The sequence below is a fragment of the Orcinus orca genome, chromosome 2, assembly GCF_937001465.1.
Source record: "Orcinus orca chromosome 2, mOrcOrc1.1, whole genome shotgun sequence".
NCBI classification, from domain to species: Eukaryota; Metazoa; Chordata; class Mammalia; order Artiodactyla; family Delphinidae; genus Orcinus; species Orcinus orca.
The window spans coordinates 132,669,185-132,692,962 of NC_064560.1; positions in this window are offsets into that span (position 1 = coordinate 132,669,185).

Below are 23,778 nucleotides of genomic sequence, written 5' to 3' on the forward strand. Positions count from 1 at the left end.
TACTAAACATCTAATATATATTCATTTATTTCTTTAAAATGTGCCAAGTTTTAGGCAAAATATTGTGATAACACTGTTTTGTTTACTTTTATTTTTCCTTTATTTCCTTTATTGTTTCATTTATTTTTCATAAAAACTTCACAATATGTTGCACGATGGTCCACTGCAATGCACTATTACTTCATTTAAAATTTGAACAATGAATAGGGCATTTGAAGTACGTTAAACATTAAAATGTAATTTATTCACTCACATACTGGAAAGGGCAAGGCATCCATTTCCTAGTTACAGCTCTACATCAAACAGAAAACTCAGGGCCCTGAGTCAGTCATCTTTTCCATCATGCCTTATCTGTTGTTTGTTCTCATATATTTTCCACAAAGAGCAAACATGGCTACCAGCCCCTCCAGACATGTAACATTTCTTTTCCAATAATTCCAGCTGTGGTTCTGGGCTGAAACATCACTGAGATTAATTGGCCAGTGTGGGTCCTGAGCCCACCAGTTGTGTAAGGGAAGTAAGGTCTGCTCTACCCTGAACACATGGACTCAGATGGGGAGGATTTCCTCAAAGGAAAGTCAGAATACTGTATCAAAAGAAAGAGGAAAAGAGGTTAAGAAAGGACAAACACAGGGTGGGCGGGGCTGGGAGCTGAGGCTCAGGCTTCCTGGGAGTGCAGGGAGAGGACTGAAGGTGTGGGCACAGCCTGCAGGGGGTTAGTGCACCACGGCTAGCCTGCAGGGAGTCTGGGAAAAAGTCTGGAGCTGCCAAAGAGGCAAGAGATTTTTTCTTCCCTCTTTGTTTCCTGGTGCGCGAGGAGAGGGGATTAAGAGCACTGCTTAAAGGAGCTCCAGAGGTGGGCGCGAGCTGCAGCTAACAGCGCGGACCCCAGAGACGGGCGGGAGACGCTAAGGCTGCTGCTGCCGCCACCAAGAAGCCTGTGTACAAGCACAGGTCACTATCCACACCCCCTTTCCGGGGAGCCTGTGCAGCCCACCACTGCCAGGGTCCCGTGATCCAGGGACAACTTCTCCGGGAGAACACACGGTATTCCTCAGGCTGGTGCAGTGTCCCGCCGGCCTCTGCTGCTGCAGGATCGCCCCGCATCATGCCACTCCCTCCCCCCGGACTGAGTGAGCCAGAGCCCCTGAATCAGAAGCTCCTTTAACCCCGTCCTGTCTGAGCGAAGAACAGATGCCCTCCAGCGACCTACACGCAGAGGCGGGGCCAAATCCAAAGCTGAACCCAGGGAGCTGTGCGAACAAAGAAGAGAAAGGGAAATCTCTCCCAGCAGCCTCAGGAGCAGTGGATTAAATCTCCACAAACAACTTGGATGTACCCTGCATCTGTGGAAGGCCTGAATAGACAACGAATCATCCCAAATTGAGGAGGTGGACTTTGAGAGCAAGAGTTATTATTTTTTCCTCTTTTCCTCTTTTTGTGAGTATGTATCTGTATGCTTCTGTGTGAGATTTTGTCTGTATAGCTTTGCTTTCACCATTTGTCCTAGGGTTCTATCCGTCCATTTTTGTTTTGTTTTTACTTAAAAAAATTTTTTTTTCTTAATAATTACTTTTTTATTTTAATAACTTATTTTATGTTATCTTACTTTATTTTATTTTATCCTCTTTCTTTCTTTCTACTTTTTCTCCCTTTTATTCTGAGCCGTGTAGATGAAAGGCTCTTGGTGCTGCAGCCAGGGGTCAGTGCTGTGCCTCTGAGGTGGGAGAGCCAACTTCAGGACACTGGTCCACAAGAGACCTCCCAGCTCCATGTAATATCAAATGGCAAAAATCTCCCAGGGATCTCCATCTCAACACCAACACCCAGCTTCACTCAACGACCAGCAAGCTACAGTGTCGGACACCCTATGCCAAACAAGCAAGACAGGAACACAACCCCAACCATTAGCAGAGAGGCAACCTAAAATCATAATAAGTCCACAGACACCCCAAAACACACCACCAGACGTGGACCTGCCCACCAGAAAGACAAGATCCAGCCTCATCCACCAGAACACAGGCTCTAGTCCCCTCCACCAGGAAGCCTACACAACCCACTGAACTAACTTTAGCCACTGGGCTAAAGCCACTGGCACCAAAAACAATGGGAACTACGAACCTGCAGCCTGCAAAAAGGAGACCTCAAACACAGTAAGATAAGCAAAATGAGAAGACAGAAAAACACACAGCAGATGAAGGAGCAAGATAAAAACCCACCAGACCTAACAAATGAAGAGGAAATAGGCAGTCTACCTGAAAAAGAATTCAGAATAATGATAGTAAAGATGATCCAAAATCTTGGAAATAGAATAGACAAAATGCAAGAAACATTTAACAAGGACCTAGAAGAAAGATGAAACAAGCAACGGTGAACAACAGATCAATAGCAGACTAACTGAGGCAGAAGAACGAATAAGTGACCTGGAAGATAAAAGAGTGGAAATAACTACTGCAGAGCAGAATAAAGAAAAAAGAATGAAAAGAACTGAGGACAGTCTCAGAGACCTCTGGGACAACATTAAACACACGAACATTTGCATCATAGGGGTTCCAGAAGAAGAAGAGAAAAAGAAAGGGACTGAGAAAATATTTGAAGAGATTATAGTTGAAAACTTCCCTAATATGGGAAAGGCAATAGTTAATCAAGTCTAGGAAGCACAGAGAGTCCCATACAGGGTAAATCCAAGGAGAAATACGCCAAGACACATATTAATCAAACTGTCAAAAATTAAATACAAAGAAAACATTAAAAGCAGCAAGGGAAAACAACAAATAACACACAAGGGAATCCCCATAAGGTTAACAGCTGATCTTTCAGCAGAAACTCTACAAGCCAGAAGGGACTGGCAGGACACATTTAAAGTCATGAAGGAGAAAAACCTACAACCAAGATTACTCTACCCAGCAAGGATCTCATTCAGATTTGATGGAGAAATTAAAACCTTTACAGACAAGCAAAAGCTGAGAGAGTTCAGCACCACCAAACCAGCTTTAAAACAAATGCTAAAGGACCTTCTCTAGGCAAGTAAAAAAAGATAAGGAAAAGACCTACAATAACAAACCCAAAACAATTAAGAAAATGGGAGTAGGAACATACATATTGATAATTACCTTAAATGTAAATGGATTAAATGCTCCCACCAAAAGACACAGACTGGCTGAATGGATACAAAAACAAGACCCATATATATGCCATCTACAAGAGACCCACTACAGACCTAGAGACACATACACACTGAAAGTGAGGGGATGGAAAAAGATATTCCATGCAAATGGAAACCAAAAGAAAGCTGGAGTAGCAATTCTCATATCAGACAAAATAGATTTTAAAATAAAGACTATTAGAAGACACAAAGAAGGACACTACATAATGATCAAGTGATCGATCCAAGAAGAAGATATAACAATTGTAAATATTTATGCACCCAACATAGGAGCACCTCAATACATAAGGCAAATGCTAACAGCCATAAAAGGGGAAATCGACAGTAACACATTCATAGTAGGGGACTTTAACAGCCCACTTTCACCAATGGACAGATCATTCAAAATGAAAATAAATAAAGAAACACAAGCTTTAAATGATACATTAAATAAGATGGACTTAATTGATATTTATAAGGGCATTCCATCCAAAAACAACAGAATACACATTTTTCTCAAGTGCTCATGGAACATTCTCCAGGATAGATCATATCTTGGGTCACAAATCAAGCCTTGGTAAATTTAAGAAAATTGAAATTGTATCAAGTATCTTTTCTGACCACAATGCTATGAGACTAGATATCAATTACAGGAAAAGATCTGTAAAAAATACAAACATATGGAGGCTAAACATTAACACTACTTAATAGCGAAGTAATTACTGAAGAAATCAAAGAGGAAATCAAAAAATACCTAGGAACAAATGACAATGGAGACACGACGACCAAAACCTATGGGATGCAGCAAAAGCAGTTCTAAGGGGGAAGTTTATAGCAATAGAATCCTACCTTAAGAAACAGGAAACATCTCGAATAAACATCTTAACCTTGTACCTAAAGCAATTAGAGAAAGAAGAACAAAAAACCCCAAAAGTTAGCACAAGGAAAGAAATCATAAAGATCAGAAATAAATGAAAAAGAACTGAAAGAAATGATAGCAAAAATCAATAAAACTAAAAGCTGGTTCTTTGAGAAGATAAACAAAATTGATAAACCATTAGCCAGACTCATCAAAAAAAAAAAGAGAAGACTCAAATCAATAGAATTAGAAATGAAAAAGGAGAAGTAACAACTGACACTGCAGAAATACAAAAGATCATGAGAGATTACTACAAGCAACTCTATGCCAATAAAACGGACAACCTGGAAGAAATGGACACATTCTTTGAAATGCACAACGTGCCAAGACTGAAACAGGAAGAAATAGAAAATATGAGCAGACCAGTCACAAGCACTGAAATTGAAACTGTGATTAAAAATCGTCCAACAAACAAAAGCCCAGGACCAGATGGCTTCACAGGCGAATTCCATCAGACATTTAGAGAAGAGCTAACACCTATCCTTCTCAAGCTCTTCCAAAATATAGCAGAGGGAGGAACACTCCCAAACTCATTCTACGCGGCCACCATCACCCTGATACCAAAAACAGACAAAGATGTCACAAAGAAAGAAAACTACAGGGCAATATCACTGATGAATATAGATGCAAAAATCCTCAACAAAATAATAGCAAACAGAATCCAACAGCACATTAAGAGGATCATACACCATGATCAGGTGGGGTTTATTCCAGGAATGCAAAGATTCTTCAGTATACGCAAATCAATCAATGTGATACACCATATTAACAAATTGAAGGAGAAAAACCATATGATCATCTCAATAGATGCAGAGAAAGCTTTTGACAAAATTCAACACCCATTTATGATAAAACCCTCCAGAAAGTAGGCATAGATGGAACTTTCCTCAACATAAAAAGGCCATATATGACAAACGCACAGCCAACATCTTTCTCAATGGTGAAAAACTGAAAGCATTTCCACTAAGATCAGGAACAAGACAAGGTTGCCCACTCTCACCACTCTTATTCAACATAGTTTTGGAAGTTTTAGCCACAGCAATCAGAGAAGAAAAGGAAATAAAAGGAATCCAAATCGGAAAAGAAGAAGTAAAGCTGTCACTCTTTGCAGATGACATGATACTATACATAGAGAATCCTAAAGATGCTACCAGAAAACTACTAGAGCTAATCAATGAATTTGGTAAAGTAGCAGGATACAAAATTAATGCACAGAAATCTCTGGCATTCCTACACACTAATGATGAAAAATCTGAAAGTGAAATCAAGAAAACACTCCCATTTACCACTGCAACAAAAAGAATAAAATATCTAGGAATAAACCTACCTAAGGAGACAAAAGACCTGTATGTAGAAATTATAAGACACTGATGAAAATAATTAAGGATGATACAAATAGATGGAGAGATATGCCATGTTCTTGGATTGGAAGAATCTACATTGTGAAAATGACTCTACTACCCAAAGCAATCTACAGATTCAATGCAATCCCTATCAAACTACCACTGGTAGTTTTCACAGAACTAGAACGAAAAATTTCACAATTTATATGGAAACACAAAATACTCCAAATAGTCAAAGCAATCTTGAGAACGAAAATTCCTGAAGGAATCAGGCTCCCTGACTTCAGACTATACTACAAAGCTACAGTAATCAAGACAGTATGGTACTGGCACAAAAACAGAAACATAGATCAATGGAACAAGATAGAAAGCCCAGAGATAAACCCACACACATATGGTCACCTTATCTTTCATAAAGGAGGCAGGAATGTACAGTGGAGAATGGACAGCCTCTTCAATAAGTGGTGCTGGGCAAACTGGACAGGCACATGTAAAATTATGAGATTAGATCACTCCCTAACACCATACACAAAAATAAGCTCAAAATGGATTAAAGACCTAAATGTAAGGCCAGAAACTATCAAACTCTTAGAGGAAAACATAGGCAGGACCCTCTATGACATAAATCACAGCAAGATCCTTTTTGACCCACCTCCTAGAGAAATAGAAATAAAAACAAAAATAAACAAATGGGACCTAATGAAACTTCAAAGCTTTTTCACAGCAAAGGAAACCATAAACAAGACCAAAAGACAACCCTCAGAATGGGAGAAAATATTTGCAAACTAAGCAACTGACAAAGGATTAATCTCCAAAGTTTACAAGCAGCTCATGCAGCCCAATAGCAAAAAAACAATCAACGCAATCCAAAAATGGGCAGAAGACCTAAATAGACATTTCTGCAAAGAAGATATACAGAGTGCCAACAAACACATGAAAGAATGCTCAACATCATTAATCATTAGAGAAATGCAAATCAAAACTACAATGAGATATCATCTCAACCGGTAAAAATGGACATCATCAAAAAATTTAGAAACAGTAAATGCTGGAGAGGGTGTGGAGAAAAGGGAACACTCTTGCACTGCTGGTGGGAATGTGAATTGGTACAACCACTATGGAGAACAGTATGGAGGTTCCTTAAAAAACTACAAATAGAACTACCACATGACCCAGCAATCCCACTACTGGGCATATAGCCTGAGAAAACCATAATTCAAAAAGAGTCATGTACCAAAATGTTCATTGCAGCTCTATTTATAATAGCCCGGAGATGGAAACAACCTAAGTGCCCATTATCAGATGAATGGATAAAGAAGATGTGGCACATATATACCATGGAATATTACTCAGCCATAAAAGGAAACGAACTTCAGCTATTTGTAATGAAGTGGATAGACCTAGAGTCTGTCATACAGAGTGAAGTAAGTCAGAAAGAGAAAGACAAATACCTTATGCTAACACATACATATGGAATTTAAGTAAAAAAATGTCTTGAAGAACCTAGGGGTAAGACAGGAATAAAGACACAGACCTACTAGAGAATGGACTTGAGGATATGGGGAGGGGGAAGGGTAAACTGTGACAAAGCGAGAGAGAGGCATGGACATATATACACTACCAAACGTAAGGTAGATAGCTAGTGGGAAGCAGCCACATAGCACAGGGAGATCAGCTGGGTGCTTTGTGGCCACCTGGAGAGGTGAGATAGGGAGGGTGGGAGGGAGGGAGATGCAAGAGGGAAGAGATATGGGAACATATGTATATGTATATGTATAACTGACTACTTTGTTATAAAGCAGAAACTTACACACCATTGTAAAGCAATTATACTCCAATAAAGGTGGAAAAAAAAAAAAAACATTCCAAGTTGAGTGCTTTTTCACTACCCCAGAATTTCTTCTGATTCAGGAGGAAGCTTAAGCTTATCTTGTGGAATGCGTTGGGATATTTATTTATATAGAGTGTTTTCATACATGTTATTTCACTTGAGGAGGCAATATACGTACACGACATACACGTTTTCCATCCTGAATTCCTTTAGCTGTTCCTGGCAGGCTTCACTTTGTTAAACTGACTCTTTGGAGTAGAGTAGCACTCAAAATCAGAGCCATTCTCTCAACTTTCCTGTGGCAAGAGCGTGTATGTATAGTTGTCATTATATTATATTCCTACTGTGATGTAACCTGAATATAAAGTAAAAATAGGAAGAGAGACTGAATCAACAACAACAACAAAAAAAGTAAAGCAGGATATGTGCTTTCAGTGGAGCATCTACAGTAAATGCTGTTGATAGATGTTGACATGTAGTTCCCTGAAGTATGGATAGTCCACTCTTAGATAACCGAGGGTTGATTATACATGGAAAATAAGTTATAGCTTCACATTCCCAGTCAAGATTTCTGGCACTGAATTACTCTGCAGCATAACAAAAGGACTATTTTAACCCAGCAAGAGCATTCTATTACAAATCAATTCAAAAATTGAAACCAACTTATTACGCAGGGCAAACCCAAATACAAAAAGGGAATGTCAAGTAATGCAAAAGGATAAAATTTCATACTTTGTATATAATGATAATCATTACTACATTAGATTGAATTCAGTACTCAGAAATGTTTCTTTTTTTCTAATTTGAATTTAATTCCTTAAAGGTTCATTCAACAACCTGTAATAAATGATGACCAGTAGAAATCTGAAGAAAAGTTTCTAATGGCTTTATTACTGAAATGTATGATTTCCACAAAGTTTTCTTTTCTTTAGTTTTTATGTAAATTTTTTTCAATTTTGCTTAAAATATTTTGAGATTTTTTAAAGTCTCAGTTTTATCTGAAGGAAGACATATATTTATTAATTATTTCCAACAAGGATGGCTGTCATTTACTCTATCATTTGCAATGTTTGCGTTTTTAATTTTTGCATTAAAAACAGTGATTTGGGGGTTGAACAAAATGAACCTGATGTACATTTCCCTACAGATAGCTTATTGCAGCATCATGAGCATGAAGCCTGTACACAAATACCTATAATGCCATACAGAGTATGCAGGGATAAGCTTATGTTTGAAGAAAGGAATGGTTGTTTTCAGTTGGCAGCACCAGAGAAGATGTCTTGGAGAAGGTAGCATTTGAGCTGGATTGGACACCAATGGACATTTGAGGTACAGGAAATAGCAAGAGAAAATTTCGAAGCTTGCTGTTTGCTCAAACTCTCTCTCAGCTACCCTCTAGCAACGTCAGACTATATACTTGTCCCTAAACACTCTGTTCTTTTAGAGTTCATTTCACATTAATATCTGGAATGCACTCACATTCTCTAAAAGAACATTATCTTCAGAGGTCAGACTCAGATGCTACCTTCCCTGGAGAGATGTTGAAGGTGTTTGAACAGTATTGTGACATGATCAGAGCTGTGCTTTTGAAATATGACAGTAGGGTAGAAGATGGTTTGAACAGGTGATAGGGAAATACAACTGTGTTCCTATGAGGAAGTAAGGGCTTAATATTAAACAATACCAGTGTCTAGGAAGAGGTAGAAATAGTTATGAGAGAGATTTGATCGATCATACTATATTTTGAGCTTCCTTATCTTGGAGTAAGGTGATTCTTTTAAGATAAAATGTGAACATGGAAGAAGGAAAAATTTAGGGGGTGGAAAATAATGAATTGGATTCTAGTCACGTTGAGTTAAAGGTGTTTGTAAGGCATCCAAATGGAGATGTTCCGTGGACACTTGGAAAAGAGGATCTGGAGCTTATGAGGATAAAATTATCTAGAATTTGGCCCCTTACAAATGATCATTGAAATAATGAAATTAGACTACAATGCTAAGCAAAATATACAGAAATGAGAAAAAGGTACTACCATTGTAAAACTGTGTTGCTTTAAATATATTGTTCATAAATTTTAGTATCAGCTACCGTAGGCAGTGATGAAATGTTGATATCTGAAGATGCTTAAAGATTAAATAGACTGCTTTCTGCAGTGGTTTACGTCAACTAAGCATTCACCAAGACTATTTCATTCTAGTATGTTTGACCATTTAATGATTAAAGAGCTAAATATACAGTTGAGGTTAAAGTTAATAGGCAAATCTCCCCCCAAATATAAGGAAACAAAAGACACATTCTAATGACCATCTGTGACATTTACTGAAAACTCTTTGGTGAATTCTAGGTGCTGTTTTTATGTTGTTAAAAGAAATCTCCACTAGATGGTGGTTGAATTGTCACTAAGAGCAAACATTCTTTGCCCGTCCGTATGATAATGGAATCATCCACTTAGTAAAAGTTAGTTTAATTTAATTTTAAAAAAATGTTTTGTCTTTTCTTCTTCCAATTTTATAGAGATATAATTGACATACAGCACTGTATAAGTTTAAGGTGTACGGCATAATGGTTTGATTTACATACATTGCGAAATGATTACCACGATAAGTTTAGTAAATATCCATCATCTTCTATAGATACAAAATAAAAGAAAAAGAAAAATATTTTTTCTTTGTGATGAGAACTCTTAGGATCTACTCTCTTAGCAACTTTCGTATATAACACACAGCAGTGTTAGTTATATTCATCACATGGTACATCACATCCCTAGTACTTATACCTGTCAAAATTAGTTTTAAAAGTCTGTGTATTATAGAAAATATGGATTATTTAAATGGATTTTAGAAGAGCATAAGTTACTTTTTGTTTCAATCTAGTTCGGAAACAAAATACTATTTAATTAGATTTTCTAACCACACTTTCTTCTGTCAATGGTTTCAAGTTCCATTGTTTTTAAAGCTTATATTTAGAATTAACTCAGAAATTAGAACTGATATGGAAATTTCAGTATTACTGGTATCACCATATCCCATCTATTATTGTCATGAAAAAAGGGTTCAGGGATTGGTCTAGTTTGTTCCTGTCAGTAGTCATTTCAATCTAATTTCTTTTAAATTGGATTTTTATTTAACACAACAAATTTTAATAGATTGAATCATTTCTATATAAGATATTTATAGTTAATCCAACTTAATAAATATATATTTTAAAGTATGATTCTTCAGCTAACCTTGAAGAATCAAAACTTTCTAATTTTTGTCTTTATTTAACTTCATAGTTTGTGTCAAATTATCTTTCCTCTTGCGCAATTTCCTGCTTGGCACTAAAAAGTAAAATGACAGAACACCCCAATCCTAGTCCTTGTGGGCCCACAGCATGACTTACTTAAATAACAAAACAAATTAGTTTGGGGAGGGGGAGCTAGGATCAAAATACACATTTTTGAGTTTGTTGTAAAGCTAATTACAAAGCTAATTCTTCCAGACTCAATGAGACTAAATATTTCATAGAGAAGTCATTAAATGATCTGATTTTGCAGAATCAAATAAATTTTTCTAATATGTTTAAGTAATCCACATTATCATTTTGCAGGGCCTCAAAAACTATAAGATACTGAGTTAAATATGTATAAATTAGTAAAATAAATATGGCTCAAATACATGATGAATTTAAATTTTGTCCCAAAATGCTGAAACATTTGTTAGGCAGAAGTTCTTGATGGTATGGCTAAACATTCCAAAAAAACCAGTTGACTGTTGCTCTTTTGGTCTCTTTCAAATAGGTGATGTGAATGTGGGCTAGGCACACAGTCCAAGACAGCAATCATCTCATCTCTCATCTGTTTTGCCAGCTTTTTCTGCAGAGAATGTCTTTCTTCTTCCTACCCTAGCAATGTGACCTCATCACGCACAGTGTACTCTTCATTTTCTGCATCTGCTTTTTAACCATGTGAATCTATATTTACTTAATAACTTGGCCACGCCTGTCTTGTTACAGTTTGGTCTTTATTCAGGAGTGATTACCTGAATAAAGGTAATTACCTGAATGAGAGATTACCAAGGAGAAAATAATTTCCACTGGCTCCTCTTCCCCCAGGGGAAGAAGACAAAAGATGTTTGCATAATCTTTCCGAGAGTTACTCATGAGGGGATCTCAGTCTTGCATCTAGAGATTGGAGGACTGAGGTATCCCTGAGCAAAAGTTACAACAGACTATTCACTTGTAGATCCTGTCTTAAAGGGTTTGAGTTGAGTAGGAACATGATCAGGATTTAGATGAGTCTTCTTCTAATTTCTTGGTGAAAAGTGGGTTAAATTGAGAATTTTAACTGTAAAGATGGCTACCTCTGCATTCTAAAAGAGACTCCTTGGCACTTCCAAGAGCATTTAAATAGATAACAGTAAAGTGACTCATCTGTATGTCTAATTTCATTACAAATGTTGCAATAGATATTTAGCAGATACAATTACCATCTGTCTTGACTCACATATAAGAGAGGGGGAAAAAAAGGAAAAGGAGCTTTTCCTAACATAAGTGGCCTTAGTTTGAAAGTAAAAAAAAGGAATAAGGGCAGAGAGAATGTGTAAATATGCCTGAGAAAGACATTTCCAAAAGCAGAATTAACTGAACTAGGAGAGGCAAAAGAAACACCAGGCAAGAATCAGTCCAGGAACTCTGGACTGGAAACCAGATGTATTCACTGGAATGAAACAGGTACTTGGAAACAAAGTGAATTCTAGAAGCTGGTAGGAAGTGTGGATATGTAATATCTGGCGATCCAGTTAAGCAGCCACATTTACAGTAGCATTCTGCCAGACAAAGTGAGTCCAGGGGCAGGGATTCAAGCATTGGTAGCATACAAAAATGGCTATGAGCAGATAGGGTCTAGATATTGGTCTGGAATTCCAGGGTTGCTAGGACTCCAGCCCTAGTTACAATAGAGATAATTAGAACTCCCAACATAGAAGAATTGCAGTATAATGCAGGTTATCAATACAAAATTTTAGGTCACATCTTAGCTGAAGCAGTATAGGTACTTCACCATCAGAACTCAATTTTAATGTAGGGACTTGGTCACAGGAATAGGGGAACCTAGACCCAATAAACATCATTAAAGGGAAACAATAGCAAACTGGACCTGACGCAAATATTCTGAACTAAATCTCCTTTACTGTCCAAGATTGGTTCCATATTTTAGAGTAGATATGTGGTTTTATATAGAAGTTAAGTTGCTCCAGAAGGAGGCTTGTAGATGAAAATATAAAGAGCTCATTTTGTAATTTTTTCATTGATGATTTATTCAATCAAACATCTATATATTTATTGAGCCTCCCCTATATTCAAAGCTCTGAGCTAAGCAGGATACAAAAATGCTAAGGTATCAATCTAACATCAGAAGGTCTAAGGTATAGTTGTGAAACAGATAAGCAGATAAACCTGAGCTCTATGAAAAAATTACTGTATCAGATTTTATATATTAAGAAAAAATGTTATGGGAATACAGAAATTCCAGTAAGTTGGGAGAAATCAAGAAATATCCATGAGCAGGTGGCATTTGAAATGAATCTTAAGGTTAAGTTTATTTTTTCTAGCTGATTATATTGGGGGAAAATGAGAAGTAATAAAGTATAGAGTAATTAATAATGATATCTACCACTTAAATAATATTATTAACTGTCAATTAGAGTTAAATGTGTCATCTTCCTTAATCTTGACAACAACTCTGATATGTACCAACTATCACAATTTTACAGGTATAGAACTGAGGCTCTAAGAGGTTAAGTCATTTATCCAAGTTCCCAGAGCTGCAAGTGAAAGAGCTGGATTTTGATTATTTTTGTTTCTTTTTTCTTCAAAAACACCTGCTCTTTCTATTATGCAATAATGCTTCTGACATGTCCTGAGATGGGTGAGAAGTGAAATATGTCAGGAGTATAGACTTCACGGGCAATGTTTTCATGGGAACTGCTGAAACTGCAGAGGCCCAAGCTAGAGTGGGAGGACCTTTGCATGAAGAGGTAAGAAGAAAGGAAGAAGTTAAGCTTAAGAAGAAATCTCAGGTCATAAGGTTTACTGAGATGGTAAACTATTCATCATTAGGATGATGAAACCATTTTATTCTAAGAGTTGTGCTATTTTTGAACTAGAAAGAATTTAGAAAATTATGTTGTTCAACTCTTCAGATTTACAAGTAAAAAGATGTAGACCCAGGTCAAGAATATAAATTAGCCTGAAGTTAAGGCTTCTTTAGTTCTGCATGGGAGCTCTACTGAGCCTATACTTCTCCCTTTTAGAGTAAGTAATGTAGGGCCACAGTTGGAGTGGAGAAGTGAGCTCAACAAGATGAGGAAAAGGGACAATCATGTGTGAGACAGTTGAGTACCATGAACATGGGACCAAGAAATTAGGCAGCCAAGTACTCACTCCTCTGGTTTTCTGAATACAGATCAATTAAATAACCATTCCAGTTTTAATGGTTGAGATCCCACAGGGTGTTTGGGGCCTGGAAACTATCAAAGAGATTTTCACTAATAATAGCAAACTTCATTATGAAGTTGACTTGTAAGTGACCAATACAATAACCCAGAAAAGTCAATTGCTTAAGTATGTTCTTAAAATTATAGCCTTTAGTTCTACTATAACTTTGATAACTACAACTACTAATTGTAGTTGAATTAGTACAAGAATATTGTATTCACCTATTAACCAAGGGCTTTCTCGTCAAAGAGAAATTGAGCTGACTCCAAGATGTCATAACAAAAATGAAAGAAAGGAAGAAAGGAAGAAAGGAAGGAAGAAAGAAAGGAAGGAGGGAGGGAGGGAGGGAAGGAAGGAAAGAAAATAAAACAACCCTCAGCTGTGTCATAACTGTAAGACTTTTCATTACTATTGACAATGAAAATGAAAGTCGTAAAGAACACAGCTGGAATTTTAACTCTTAAGTTGAGATCAAAGATTTGGCAGCTAGAAAAATCATCCTTTTGACTTGTAAACAAAACAAATCTTATATGGATGTCAGAATAAATAAAGTATTTCTTTTTTAAACAGTTACTGTTTTGGCTAAACTGTACTCATCATACTTATTCAGAGATGTAAGGCAGAGAATTTATTGCTTTTATTGCCATCTTAACCTAAGACACAATTATTTAAAATGAAATAAATATATACTTAGCAAACAAGGAAGATATATTACTAATTGTCCACTGGGCAGTCAATTGCCAGTTAGAGTAGCCACTTATGTAAACTCTGTCAAACATGCTGACCCAAACACGTCTCTAGCGATTTCTAACATCTGGCTTAAAAGCTTCCCTGTAATTATTTTCATTTTGCATAAGCAAAACTCACTAAACCCTGCATCTGTGGTGGTGATATACAAAACATATAAATTTGGAAGGATTCATTAGATAATGCCAAAGAAAATGCACCAACGGCTCAATGTCATTTAATTCCTGCACTTTTGGTGAATTAGCCAGCAGTGAAGGCCCTTTCTCTTCAGAAGATTATACAGATTATACACTGCTTCTCAACTTGTTTCTGTTGTGCTTCTACTGGAGTGTTTAATACATAGAAATTGACATATAGCAAAGTTATAAAAATGGGAGTACTTTTCCTTGATGTACTTGCCATCTTTGATTTTCTACAGAAAAAGACAGATAATAAAATGATACAGGTTTCAGAGTTACCACCCAGACTTTTTGCTGCTTTAAAGTGTGGTTCTTGGGCTTCCCTTGTGGCACAGTGGTTGAGAGTCCGCCTGCCAATGCAGGGGACACGGGTTCGTGCCCCGGTCTGGGAAGATCCCACATGCCGCGGAGCGGCTGGGCCCGTGAGCCATGGCCCCTGAGCCTGCGCGTCCGGAGCCTGTGCTCCGCCACGGGAGAGGCCACAACAGTGAGAGGCCCGCGTAGCACACACAAAAAAAGTGTGGTTCTTATATTGTTACAGTTTTCTTGGAAGAATGCTTAAAACACATTTAACATATTTTTTATGAAGTATTTTCCAAATTCTGAGGTGTACAAACATCTAGATTCTCAAAACACTGCAAATAGTTTAAAATCGTAAAATACAGATGCGTATATTTGTGAATGGAGTATAGATATATATTTTTTCTGATATCAGCAAAACCTTTCCATTATATCATAACTTCTTCTAAACTTGTGTTCAAATTGTATGTTGGAATGCCACAATTAAATGCTACTTGATTATACTTTGATTTATTAACCGTAGTTAAGCATATTCATTCATATCAAAATGTTCAAAACTGTTTCAAAGACATGTTTATTAGCACTCATCTTTGGTTAGCTATTTCTCTCAACCTGTTCTAGGGAAACTGGAATAGTCAAGGTCAGGGGATATATATTTATTAGCTTCAGAACCACATCTGTGTGTTCAGATTGGAGGAAAGGTCATAAACACAATGAATGTTGCTAGGAAACCATGCCTTTTAGTCAATTTAGTTGTGAAGATGAAAGGGTTTTTGGTACAAAGATGAGCTATTTGTATAGTACAATGAATAATCATTTTATTTTGATCTTTGAATTCGCATTTAAAAATAACACCTTTCATTAGTAGATTTTCCTATTTATTACTTACTTGGATTTCAAATGTTTGAAATTCAAGACATGAATGTAGCTTTCTATGAAAAGAAAGATTTGTTGCAATTTTCATTTAAAGAAGATAATCTTGTTGGTAAAATTTAGGGATATCTAATTCTTAAAGCAAATCATATGAATCATAAAAAGATTAATAATCAAATAATAAAAGTCAGGGAACAAGAGCTAAGTCCCTTGAAATAGCCATTAAAAGGATTTTGAAAGCTCAAGTGCTATAAACAACGCTGACACTTCTTTTTGTGTTTCAGAACTACAGCACTGTGATTCTGGCAACTTTTCACAAAGATTAACCTAAGAGAAAATAGACATGTTTTACTGGTCAACAGCGGTTAGAGGATCCTTGGACATAACTAAGTACTCTAATTCCACATTACTGTATTAGCCCACTTAAGCACCTAATTAGAAGCTCATGTTGTCTGTGCCTGTATCTATTGATTTTGAATCAAAATGTCATTTTAACCATGTAATTTTTTTATTGGCCCCATTTCACTTGAACATCTAAGTAGTATTTGGTGGTACAAGTTATGTTGATATGACATTTCTAGCAGGTTAGTACTGCAATACTAACATCTGACAAGCCAGACATCTGGCTTTTTGAGTATGTGACTTACATCCCTTGTTTTTAATAATTGTTTCCCATTCCATTTGATTGTGGTGGCTCTGTTAATCACTTGACCTCATCCTCCCTCCACAGGGGTGGATATGTCACTCATGCTGGCCAATCAGAATAATTCATGGGTCACATGTGTTTGAGAAAGAGAAAGAATCCCAGTATGAATGGGACATAAACAGGGGTGAGGTGATAGGAAATGAGGTTGTGGAAGTAGAAAAGCCAGATTGTGTAGAGCCTTATGGGGCAGAGTAAAAATTTTAGACTTTATCTAAATATAAGGGGAAACTTGGGGTTAGGTGGGAGTGTGACCTGATCTAATTTATGATTTTGAAGATCACACTGGCTTAACTCAGTGTGATCTTGTCCCCTCAGTCCTAACTCAGAAAGGACTGAGGGGACAAGCTAGCATTTAGTAAGCTATTACAGTAGTGCTAGTGGAGTGCTAGTGCTTGTGCTAAGGTAGTAGCAATGGAAATTGACAGAAGTTAATGGACTTAAGATAACTTCTGAAGACCAAGCTAACAAACCTTGCTGGTGAATTGGGTATATACTATCCAAGGACAACTTCTAGATTATCAGCTTGAACAATAAAGTGTGGTATTGCTGTTGAATTAATTGGGAAAACAGGAGGGAAAACAGTGTTGAGGGTTCCATTAAGAGTTCCACTTTAGGCAAATTAAATTTGAAAGTATTTCCAAGTGAAGATGTTAAGTAGGCAGTTGACTATGACATTTGGAAAAGTGGGATCAGTATATACCAATTTTTGAGTCAATTACAAATAGTTAATATTTAAAGCCATGGGACTAAATGAGATCACCTAGGGAGGAAGTATCCATAGAAAAAAAGACAAGAAAAGGACAAGACTTCTTTGAACAGCACACTTAATTTAAAATACATCAGATGATTGAGTAATTAAAATGCTACTTTTTGCACTTATCTACAAAATGCTTTTTTATACTGTGTCATGCGCATAATATGAAAGTAAAATGTGCCCAGTGTTCAGAACAGTCTATTCTTAGCATTGTATAGATGGGAAAATTGAGCACTGAGACATGAGATTTCGAGACTCATGACCACGCTGCTAGTAAACGATGGAGTTAAGCCCAGAACAGAGACCTTGCTAACTCTAATGCATTGCATTTTCTGTTATACTATGTTGGAAACTCTCCACTTTCAAAGATACAATGTCTCCAGTGTTATTACTTAGGCTGTTTGCCTCTACATTAACATTCCCAGTTTGCAATGCTTGAGTTCTGAAGTCTAGTTTTCTATCCTAGCCTTTGTTCTCTAATGTCACATCTTGCTGCAACCTGCCTCAGAGAGTTTCTCCCTCTAGTGATCTACTGTTGTTATGCTGTAAGCTGTGAAAATAAACAATCGACATAGAATTATTATGAATATAATAAGTTAAAACAGTCTTTGAGAGACTCTGATTGGTTATATGCCATGACCTTACTGTTTTGTCTTAAAACATATATCATGGCTATTCAAGACCTTTTGCTTATTATTATTATTATTATTATTACTACTGTTACATTAGCATTAGCGTTTGTGTTATGAACTGATTAACTTGCCAAATAAATGACTTCTGATGTGTAGTGCAATTTTCAACACTCATGCATCTTTTTCTCAGACCACGTACTGCGCCAGTCCACACTGATAAGAGTCCTATAGATACTTTCACTCTCAATTTCTGGGATATCTGCTCTAAAAGGTCAAAAGAAAGTTTTGGTTGTTCTCTCCGGAAAATGGAACTCATAAGAAAGAAATCCTGATCTGGACCTTAACAAAGAAGGCTACATTTTTAAACAAATCAGCTCCTTTGTGCATGAGTAGGGTCTTCTAGGAAATAAGTCTTTCTCTACCAATTCCACTTGGGTGTTTGGGGGGCTAATCACTCCTCCCACCTCCTCGATTCTTTCTGAAGCTGATCTTCAGTTTCCTGTGCTTTTTCCTTTGGCAAACAGAGTTCCTGTGCTCCCACCATTGCATTCGTCTCATCTCTCATGCAGTCTAGATCACAATTACGTTTAAAGTTTGTGGACGGCCAGTCCACAATATCTCCTCTCACCAAATAGACCCCAAAGTCCTGGATTTTCCAGAGGCTTCCTCAAGCAAGCAATCTCTGAGGAATTTCACTTTTATTCCTTTGGTAGTAGGGAGTTATTGAAAGAATTTTAACAGAGAAGTAGTACAGTTTTGCAGCAATGTAAATGATGGATTTGAAGGAATGATGATAAAGGTGAGTAGAACCATTACAAGGCAGTTTCCAGTGAAATTGAAAAGGGTATGAACTACCCAATAACAATCAGAATAGGTAGGAGAGAACATATTTTAGAGATATTTAGAAGGCAAAGTAACGTAGCACTTGGCCACTCATTGGAATGTGGGGTAAAGGAGAGGGGATAATTAAAGTGACCCCTTCATTACTATCTTGAGCCAGTAATAAGTCATGTCATAAAATGTGGTAGAGATATGAGGGTAGAGATGGGGAGGTAATGGGTTTTGTCTCAGGCTGGTGTAGTTTGAAGTGGGTCTGGAATTTTGGAGAGAATTCTGGGGGCCAGAAAAAAATTTGGGAGACTTTAGGATATAAGTGATCATTAAAGCCATTTCAACCAATGAGATTGTTAGGGGAACCACTGACTGAAACCGCCCACCCTGACCAGGCCCGATACGTGCATGAGTTATCTTAACAGGAGGTCCTGGTAAGGAACATAGAACTAACAAGCCACCACCAACCGGAAGAATTCAGGAAAGGTCAAAAGGAGACAGGAGACGCCAGTCCATATGTCCTCCCAGAATCCTTCTCTCTGGAATCCATCTTGGCTGAGAGATGCGTGCACCACCAGGAAGGACCCTGAGTCAGAATGATTGGACAGAGACAACCCGGAAACTAATCCCATCACCATAAAACCCGAGACTGTGAGCCACATGGCAGAGCAGTCCTCCTGGGTTCCCTTACCCTACTGCTCTCCACCCAGGTGCCCCTTCTCAATAAAGTCTCTTGCTCTGTCAGCAAGTATGTCTCCTCGGACAATTCATTTCTGAGTGTTAGACAAGAGCCCACTCTCAGGCCCTGGAAGGAGTCCCCCTTCCTGCAACAAGAATACCCAGAGAAAGTGCTTTAAATAAGAAAGGAGAGGTTGAACACTACAAAAAGGCCTTTAGGAAGTAGTTAGAGAAAGGAGATTTCGCAAACAATAGATAATGCGGAGAATCAGGAGAGTTGGGGTTATACATACTAAAGGAAGAAAGAAACTAAAGGAAGAAAGAAACTAAAAGCAAGAGTGACAACTAGTGCTGAAAGCCTTAGAGAGGTGAAACAGATGAGGACTGAAAGTTATCCATTGAGTCTGGCAGCAAAGTGAATCTTAGGGAGATTCCTAACTGTAGGGTGGTGAGGAAAGAAATCCAGTTAAGAGAGTTGTGGAGCAAATATGATTTAGGAGTTGAAGAGAGATGGGCTAGACTGTTTGAAACACTGATTAGTAATGGAAAGGAGAGAGAAGGCTATGGTTACAATGGGAATAGAGTTTAATTTTTTTTTTTTTTTTAACTTCTAGATGGGAGATGCTTAACCTTGCCTGTGTGCTGGAAGATAAAAGGCAGCAGTAAGGAGAAATTTATGATGCAGAAGAGCCATAGAGTAGACGTGACTTTGGGGTGAGAAATGAGAGATTTTATCTCTGATGGCGTTTCTCCATGGGAGAAGCAGAAGGTGAGGTAAAGATCAAATAACTTTGGGTATTTCACTGTTCCCTAGGTACCTAACTTAAGTATAACAACATTTAAATTATAAATACAAGTAACTGTTTTTAAATGCTGAATGCTAAAATAATCAACCTTTGCCTTGTTTAATATGTTAGGCTACAGCAAATATGTAGTATTATGTATCAAATCGTATCTGCCATTTCCACAGAGCATTTCCAGTATTGGTTATATACACAGTTAATTTCTACACTGGTGAACTTGTCTTACTACAAGATCTTTGAATTGGTAATCAACTGATAGAATTATCCATCTTTGATTTTATCTGCTTTTAAGTTAAAATTAGCCAAGAGTCATACAATTTAAGAAATAAATGTACCCCAGTTTTATTTAAACCATTATTCCAATCAAATAAGTAAAGGAAGTAACCATAAAAGTAATTTTTCTCATCAGTTTCAATCATAGGAATTTTGATTGAAGTACAGAGTTCTATTAGAATTGGTAAGTTATGGACTACAATACAATTCATTTAGTTGTTTCCCACCTAATATCTATAGAGCTGCTCACAAATTAGAAAACCAGAAATCATAAATTCTAATCTCATCTCTGCTGTATACAAAACAAACAACCTTTCTGAGTGACCCAGAGAATTCTTGATGCTATTGTTGTCATACACTGCTATGAACAAAAAATCAGTTATTTTTCTAAATAGATATCAATTGAAAGACTGTCTGGTATTGTGGTTAAATGTAGAGACTATAATGTTAAACAGATCTGGAGTCAAGTAATCATCCTACCACCAACAGGTGTGTGACCTCAGCTTCCCCTTTTATAAATTGAGATTGAGTGTTACTGAGAAAAAAAAAGAAGATTATTCATGTAAAATGTTGATGATAATTGTTGACATAATAGGAACTCAAATAAGTAAATAATGGTATAACTACCATAGTAAAATAATATAAATATTTTGCATAGGATGAATCATCTTACGTACTCACTCTCTCAATGATGATACATGACTTATTATTCAAACTTCTAGTCACTCACTTCCAAACCAAAATAAGAAAGAAGGTGCAAGCTTCCAAGATTTCATGATGAACTCTACGAAAAGTCTTTCAATCTTGATCTAGAGAAATTTTTTTTTTAAATGACAAAGAATAGGGACTACTGCAAAAATTAGGATGTTTGTAGAAACTGGTAAAAATGCTATCTGTGTGTGATGAAGATAAAGAGAGATAGAATGTACGCCAAAGTAGAATTTACATTAAAATATTATACAAGGTATATGTTAATGGGGACAAAAGCTGCACAATTTTGCTTATGAGAAATCAGTATTAATAATAATCTTAAATCATCCTATGAATTATTTGTACCTGCTATCTAATGACCTTTTCATTGCACAGATATCATGATATATATATGATATTATGATACAATATAAACTCTTGTTGATTAGTCTTAACTAATTTGGATAATATGCCAACAAAAGAAATGTATATATATAGGTATAGTTCTAGTATACCTATATCTAGTATACCTAGTATCTAGATCAATCATGCCCTAAGCCTAGAACACTCCCTAGCATTTCAGACAGAAATTTCACTAAACACAAGGCTTTTTTCCATCCATGTGTTTAAAGTGCCTGAGATAAACTTTGGAAGTAGCTGTAGGTCTGTCATATGCTCTTTGGTGTTATAAAAAAATGATAGCATCCCAGTAGATCAAAAACTCCAGGATATGGGCATTTTGTCTGTCCTGTGCAATGCTGTATCCCTTGTACATAGCACAGCTCTTGCCCATAAAAGAGACTCGTTATATAAGAATATAACAATATATGTTTTTTTTTAATGAAGCGAGAGTGGTTGGTGGGAGGTGGGCAGCATCCAGGCAGATTGCCCAGTCATGCAAGAACAATCTCAAGAGGCAGAGGTTAGTTTTAAGTGTCACCAGGAACAGAGAAACATTTACTGAATTCTTTTAAAAGGTGGGGAGGGGAGCTGTTAGGGAAAAATGTAATATAGTCGTCCCTCGGTAACCACAGGGGATTGGTTCCAGGACCCCCCTCTGGTGCCAAAACCCAAGGATGCTCTAGTCCCTTATATAAAATGGTGTAGTATTTGCATACAACCTACTCACATCTTCCTGTATACTTTAAATCATCTCTAGATGACTTATAATACCTAATACAATGTAAATGCTATGCAAATAGTTGTAAATACAATGTAAATGCTACGTACGCAATTAGTTGCCTGCATGACAAATTCAAGTTTTGAGTTTTGGAACTTTCTAGAATTTATTTTCTTCAATATGGTCTATCCATGGTTGGTTGAATCCAGAGGTATGGAACCCGCAGATACAGAGGACTGACAATACTGAGTTTTCATTTTTGGAAGATGCAAATGAATATAGCCCCAGAAAGGCACCAAACATTAGTATCAGGCCACAGAAGAAATTAAAAAGAAAACAAAATTAAAGAAACAGGGAACATAGAAAAATAACTAGCATTTTAAAACATGTACTTCTTTGCCAGGTGCTAATCTGAGGGCGTTACCACTCTTAATTCTCATAATCATAGTATGAGGTGGCTACCTTCACTTTACAGATTAGGAAACTGACACATGGAGAAATTAGGTGACTTGTACAAGGTGACCAATTAGGAAATGGGGAAGCCAGGGTCTGAACTTCAGTCAGCTGGCTCTAGGATGCACACTTTATCTCCTCTGTACTCTTCACACAAAAAGTCTACGTGGTCATGGGCAATGTCTCCTTGGAAGTAACTCCGTCAGTGGAATGCAGCACCATTTTGTGTGTCACTCTGCTCTCTGCCACTAAGTCACTGATGCCTGGGCAAAATGGTAGTGTCTCTGTCAGTTTCCTCATCAATAAAATTAGTATTGTCCAGATCTATCCAGACTGCTTTGCGTGGATATTGTGTGAAATAACCAATCAATAATCGTAAAATGCTACGAAAACATGGAGTGCTAGATCCAAGCTCAATATTATTATACGAGTTTACAGTGTGATAGCACAGCCAGAAAGGTCAAAGCTATTTTAAACTGCATGCAGAAAGGCACACTGATGTATATAGAATAGACAAGCAATTGTTGTCTTCATAGCCAGGGAAGCAAGAAATTGGGGATGTCTTAATGGAAATATTTCTCTTATTTGTAGGTGCTTAAACACCCCAAAACAAAATAATTAATTGGAAGATAAAATAAATATAAAGGGAGAAGACATTTCATTACTGCACCAAGTATTAAGGGAGAGGAGTGACCCAATTAGGATGAGGAGGTAAAGATGTTAATCTGGTTAAGTGAAATACCAGACTAAATAAACTAACAAACTGCAAACATTTGAACTGTGTAAATAAATTTAAAAAAAGAATTTAGTTTGAGAATTAAAGGAATGACTAGAAATACAGAAGAAAAGAAAAGGGAAAGAGAGAGAGGGAGGGATGAAGGGAGGGAAGGAAGAAGAAAGGGAGAAGGGGAAAAAGAAAGAAAGAGAAAGAAATTCATATTTGGGCCATAAAAATATTTACTGAAGTAACTCCAATTCGATTTGATTCATTGTAAAGATTGTGACTCACTGACCAATTGACTCCCCT